This window comes from Silene latifolia, chromosome 10 (assembly GCF_048544455.1).
Source record: "Silene latifolia isolate original U9 population chromosome 10, ASM4854445v1, whole genome shotgun sequence".
Lineage (NCBI taxonomy): Eukaryota > Viridiplantae > Streptophyta > Magnoliopsida > Caryophyllales > Caryophyllaceae > Silene > Silene latifolia.
The window spans coordinates 52,365,072-52,371,867 of NC_133535.1; the positions used below are offsets into that span (position 1 = coordinate 52,365,072).

Below are 6,796 nucleotides of genomic sequence, written 5' to 3' on the forward strand. Positions count from 1 at the left end.
AAGCCCTTCTCTCAAGAAATACCGGAGTCTCCTTGCTCAACTTAAAAGTGTAATTACTAGTTTAGCCCTTAGTTAACCCTAATGCATCCTCCCTAATTTTCACTATAAATACCCCATTAGGCTAATTAGAGGAGCATGTTCTTATTATCAATAATTAGTGTAGTTAATATCAATCAAATCTCTCTTGATTGTTGTAATCAAGTATTAATCAAGTTTTAATCCAAGTTTTAGTTCTTTAATCTCTCTCTTGTTCTTACTTTATTTTGGGTAATTGAAGATTATTTGGGTTATTATTGGGAGATTGACAACCTCTCAATCTAGGATTCAAGTACTTCTATTATTCTTGCTTTATTATTGGAATCATTAGTAGGTATAATCTCTTAATCCCTTTTAAATTATTGCTAATTACTTTCATTTATTCATCATGTTTCATTATGTTAGTATGATTGACAACCTTTCTAGCATGATCAATATGATAATGAGTGAGTAGTCTCTTAGCTAGGGTTTAATGGGTGATTAGGGGAAACCAACATGGGGAATGATTCATGCTTAAATCAATATGCTTTCATATCTTATTTGCTTGCTTGTTTTGATCTTAATACATGCACATGTTATATTTGATGAAATGCTAAGCCTATGAATCCTTGCATTTACTATCATCACCTATCTTTTCAATGAGACTTGTAAGACATAACCCAACTCGAGTCTTGTTAGACCATGCATGTGTTGAGTAGGAAAGATTAAGTCGACTTGTAGGTGTTGTACAATCTAATCGATTCGGCTCCGGGACCCAAACTTTCCTAGGATTGTAAGATATAACCCAACTCAATCCATCACAACAATAATTGCTTGCTTATAATTTGAGAACATGTTTGTATGATCATATCCCATGATTCCCCTATGAACCCATGACACCCTAGTGCCTTTAATCAATTGTTTACACCCCTTATTTTATTTACCTTGTTAGTTTATTTTCATTGCTATTTTAGTTTAGTAACCTTCTACATCAACCCAATTTGTGACACCCCTAGACACTACTAGTTACAATAGAATTCTCGTTTCAATACCCGTCCCTTGGGATCCGACCTTTACTTGCCTCTTTACTAATTGTAGAGTTGTTTGTGAAGTATAAATTGTGTTTTGTATCGACCATTGACCAACGACCACATATGCTTAATTGTGAACACGAAATGGCCTCGATCAGTTTGTTATTTGTGGGCCCAAGTTTTGTGCGCCTCTTCTCCGACATCTTATATTATATACTTAGTTCTCTTGAGCATTCTTTTCGTCCAGGACCGCGTTTTTGACAGACTGCTAAACTGTCACAGTATTTTATTTCCCAGCAAAGGATCCTTTGAACACAGTTCACGGGCTCATCTTTATTATCAAGATTTCGCTTGCAACAACCGAGCAAATATCCACGGTGCTTAGGATGCACCGCTATCAGTCAAGCCTCTTCATTTTCCTCGATGGTGTTGTAAGATGCACCTTTGTCAATACATCTATATTCCCAGTGAGAGTTCATTATAATAAATGTGCTTCTCGAGAAGTGGAGTTTGTTTGAGGATAGACACAAGCAGATCCCCCAGGAATGATTCGATCCAGACAGAGTCATCCGTATATTCCTCAGCAATATTTTGCAGTTTTGCTCATGACGATCCAGATGTTCCTAGTCGTCAATATGTATTACTCCAACGATATTTTGCTGTGTTGCTGTTGACAATCAAGATATTATGTTTTCCCCAAGCGAGATTTCGTTGCCATTCACAGCCCACGAATTTCTCAGAAGCAGAGTTCGCTTGAGACCGACGCAAGCATATTCTCCAGCAGTTTCTCCCAATGTCATGCTGCCTTCAGACTTAGCCTTCAGAAATATCAAGAAATTTCTTCAGACACCAAGTTATCTTCAGACCAAAAGCTTCGCCGAAACGCCTTCAGTCCCATTTCGCCCAGGAGAATCTCAGGTATGGTTTCCCCATATGGCTGGCGAGCTTCCTTACGTAGTCTAATGGACTTTAAACGACCCTCCCTGATAGTCGACAGACTCTAAAATGTTCCCGACGACAGGTCCTTCATTCAGAACCTTTGAGCCGCCTCGCGTCGCCATAGTCGTCAGGTTGTAATCTTCCATTGACCGGGTGGCTATACTTTGACTTTCGCCTTGTCCAAGCCTCAGTCAAAGTGGGGGCTCTGTGGATACCTAATTTCTACACCTTCCGCCAACCACCCAGTGATGAATGGGCCGCATGTTTGGTACACGGAACGATTTATGACAGTCTGTAAGTTTATCGTCAGGTGATAGCTCAAACACTCGAGTCTACCCCTTGGTCATCATCTACGTACCGATACGGTCATTTTGACAGTAATTAGAGTTCATTTGGAGTCCAGGTAAAAAACCGCTTCATTTTCTAAGAAACCGTTTAAAATGCCGAGTCGGAATGTTCTACAATATTCCAGATATTTATTCCCAAGTAAATTTTTACATCTTTTGGTTAAATATTTTCCGTATATCGTATTTTACGAACTAAGGAAGTATAGATCTACCGCAATTCCATAACAAAAACGCCGAAATCTTTCTTCTGGAGGAGGAAAGCTCTGGGGAAATGACGCAGCAGATGATGCGCCTCTTGGAAGGACTGCAGCAGCTGCTGCACCTCTTCCCCAGCCCTTTTTAGCTGTTTACGGAATATTTCCGTGATTTCTTTTCAAAGTTTGTGTTATTCCAAAACTCTTCACATTTTTTGGTATAAATAGAGACCTTCGGTCTCCATATTTTTCACGCGAGTGTCCGCCCTTCTCTTCTCCCTTTGCATTCTAGACCTTGCTCTAAGCTTTCGATGCCTACGTGCTTGATCAGTCAACCATGTAAGCTCAGATCATTCTGAGTACCAGTCACATTGCATGACCGACCAATTTGACCACTACCCATCAATCAATCAATTAATTTAAAATCCTCTAACGAGGGCACTTTCAACATACATTCGAGTCGAGCAATCACTAACGTTAACTTAGTTAATCTCGTTTCGTCAAACATGTAAGTCCGAGGGTGTAAATCCCATCTTTATTTATTGTATTTTATTGTTTGTACAAATTAATGTAAGGTTTACGTCAAAAGTATATTTAAAACTGACTTAAAAACCCTTTTGTAAATCCGCTTTTACAAAACAGCGAAAATCAGACGTTAAGAAGAAACTCAGCAGCAGCTGCGCCTCTTCCAGAGGCTGCTTGCTTCTCCTGCTCTTTTTCTTCTTCCTCGAGCTTCCATTGTTTTGTCCTTTTCGTCTTATTTTCTTTCGTCTTTCAGTACATAAACCATGTTTAATAATCCCTTTTAATTATAATGCTTTCTTTCGAGTTAAAACCCTTATAATTCAATATTTGCGGGTTTTCGTCACTAAATCAAATCCGAATTTTAGAAACTTGATTTGTCCATATCAAGTTTCTGGGATTCATCTTTTGTACATAGTTTTCTCTACTTGATTTCAGTTTATTAATTTCTATTTAATTTTCGAGTTCAAAGTTCGTTCCTTTTGTATTTTCGACATCGTAAATAAATCTAATTTGATCTAACTCGTTTTAATTCGTTTCAATCCGTTTTTATCGCTTTTGTGACAGTTATAGATGTACATAATCTGCTAAATCACTTTTACTCGAGTTCCCAATCAATATCGATATTAAACTCACCCATGAACATTAACGGATTGCGGTTCTGGCTTCACAGACAGAACTCAACCCAAGAACAGACGCAAGAGGAGCTGCGCCTCTTCCAAGGGATGCAGCAGATGCTGCGCCTGTTCTGAGATGATTTCTGTCCCTGAACTCTTTCTCGCGTTAACATAGTTTCTAATTACATGTTTAATTAACTAATAATCGTAATATCGCCCCTATTCTGACCTATTTTATTACTTCAATTTCTAACCTTTTTATTTTTTCCTCTATTTTCATCTTCGAAATCCGTTTTAAGTGTATTTTTGACGTAAATCATCACCTAAACCATTGTAATCCTTCGTAATTTTAATTATTGTAGTTTATTTACAATTTATTTATCGCTCTTGTATGATTTATTTCCTTATCTTTCACATGTAATCAATTCTAACTTCCAATTTCGACCTTAATTGTTTGCTAAATTACGTGTTCACCGACATTATTTAATCTCACATGTTAGGATTAATCTGTGGATTTTGCACTGCATGCATATAACCGACAACATATCAAATATGAATAACTCCCTAATCATTAGTAGAGGCCGCTATCGAGACGGTCGGGATTAGGTGTTTAGTAAAAGGACTTCCGAATACGTACCCTCACCCCTTACTCTATATCTCTGTGAACATCCGTGTTCATTGGCATCCATGAGAGTCATTCTAGACATAGAATGCTAAGTTTAACGAGTTATTAGTGTTCATGTCACTACTTTGTGCCTTGACATGGCATGAGGTATTCGAACGGTTCTAATTTCCCATAAAAATTGGTGGCGACTCCACAAATGCACGCTTATTCAAGTGCTTCCGCACGCGCCGCGGGTGGCCCATGTCCACAGGAGGATCCCAATGTGCATGTGCAAAACTTTTGCGATTATTGCTCCATGATTCGGCAAACGGGCGTCACTCAAGCCCAAATAAGGGAAATACTTTTCCCTTTCTCTTTGAAGGACAAGGCAAAGCTATGGATCAATAGCCTTGATCGCACCGCCATGGGAATCACGAATTGGGAGACATTGGCTCTTGCTTTCTATCAAAATTGTTTTCCACCAGAGAAAACTCAAACCTTTAGGAGCCAAATCACCGGATTCCGTCAACAAGCTCTTGAGAGCTTATATGAAGCTTCGGAGAGGAACAAGGAGTTGCAAAGGCAATGTCCACATCATGGGTTGGATGCTTGGTTCCTAGCTATAACATTCTATAATGGATGTTGTGCCGAGTCCCAAAGGATTCTTGATTCCGCCAACAATGGGCGGTTTGATCAAATTGACACCGATATTGCTCATGCCACAATTGAATCCATGTCGATCCATGACGCGCAATATGTCAATTCGCGGAGTGTTCCCATCAAAGGTAAAGAAGAATCTTCCGATAATTCCGTTTTGTTGGCTCAAATTGCCTTACTCCAACAACAATTGGCGGACCGGGATGCTAAAAATTCTCTTCAACAACTCAATGTCATGTCCTCTACTAGCCAAATCATTGTTTGTGAAGGTTGCGGAGGTGTGGTTCATTATGCCGCTCTATGCCAAGCTACTATGGAGGAGGTATGTGCTTATCAAGCTTTTAGACAAAGTTCTTATCCACCGGGTACATTTTCAAATACATACAACCCGAACACAAAATTCCACCCGAGCTTGTTTTACACAAGCAATAATGTGCTTAACCCTCAACCCCAACAAAATTTTGTGCCCCAACCACAAAATAACTTTGTCCCTCAACAACAAAAGTATAATTCCCCGTCGGGTTATCAAAGTCAAAACCAACAACAAAGGCCACCTCAACAAAATTACCAACAAAATCAAGGTCCACCACCATAAAATGGCCAATAAAATAACCAAGGAGGGGGGAAAACTTGAAGCTTTGGTGGTACAAATGTAAAGGGAATTGATGGCTCAAATAAAAAAGAACGATCAAGCTCGTAGTGCCGCCATCAAGATGCTAGAGCAACAAATGGTTCAACTAGCCGCATCTAGCTCTTCAAGGAAGACCGACCAACTACCACCCCAAGGTACGCAACCACATGAGACCGTTAATGTTATTTATTTGAGAAGTGGTACAAGCTATGATGGACCATCCATGACTTTGGATGACGAAGTGGTTCTTAAAAATAAGGCTAGTGAAGAGCCTCCTATTAGGAATCGTGTGCCATTTACTCATCGCTTATTGATGCTTAAGAGAAAGAGCAAGCTTTATACCAAGGATGTTGAGCCCCCTATGCCTAAAGAAAGTGACGAGGTGATTGTTGAGAAAGAGGTATCTCCTAATGCTAAGGAGGGTAAGGGAGATTCAAAGAAGGTGGATGCTTCTATTGAGGTTGAGAACGAGAAAGATAAAGAGAAAAATAGGGAGAATGCTCCTCCAAAGGAAGTTTTTCAAGTGCCGTTTCCCCACCGTCTAGCAAAGCACAAGGAAGAGAGTAAGTTTTGTAAGTTCTTGAAAGTAGTTAAGAATTTACATGTCACCGTTCCATTTATAGAATTACTCACCTAAGTCCCTTCCTACTCAAAGTTGATGAAGGAAATCCTCTCAAAGAAGCGATCCTTCAATGAAGTTGAGACCATTGCTTTCACCGACGAGTGTAGTACACTCTTACAAAACAAGTCTCCCCTCAAAACTCAAGGACCCCGGTAGTTATTCTATTCCTTGCACTATAGGCACATATACCATTGATAAGGCCCTTTGCGACCTAGGTGCTAGTGTAAGTGTCATGCCCTATTCAGTTTGTGAGAAACTTAACATGGGTGCTTCAAAATGCACAAGTATCACCTTGCAAATGGCGGACCATTTTTTAAAGCGACCTTTAGGTGTCTTAGAAGATGTACCCGTCAAAGTTGGTAAGTTTTTCATACCCGATGACTTCCTCATACTTGATATGGTCGAGGACTCATAAACCCCAATTATATTGGGTAGGCCATTTTTACACACTGCGGGTGCGCTAATCGATGTGAAAAATGGGAAGTTGACGTTGGAGGTGGGTGATGACCGGGTTATCTTTAGCAAGAACAACACCATTAGAAGCCCAATGTTGCAAGAGTCTTATTATTTATTTAGCACTATGGACTCTTCTAATGCCTCTACTACACTTGGATCCT

The 6,796-nt window shown here is 39.6% G+C and overlaps 1 non-coding gene across 1 annotated transcript; it reads right to left on the bottom strand.

Annotated features, from left to right (window-relative positions):
* Positions 1 to 4,764: 4,764 nt before the first annotated feature.
* Positions 4,765 to 4,872, bottom strand: LOC141610135 (small nucleolar RNA R71). The gene has a single exon (XR_012528032.1). It is a non-coding gene; the product is annotated as a small nucleolar RNA R71 (small nucleolar RNA).
* Between the last annotated feature and the right edge of the window lie 1,924 nt (positions 4,873 to 6,796).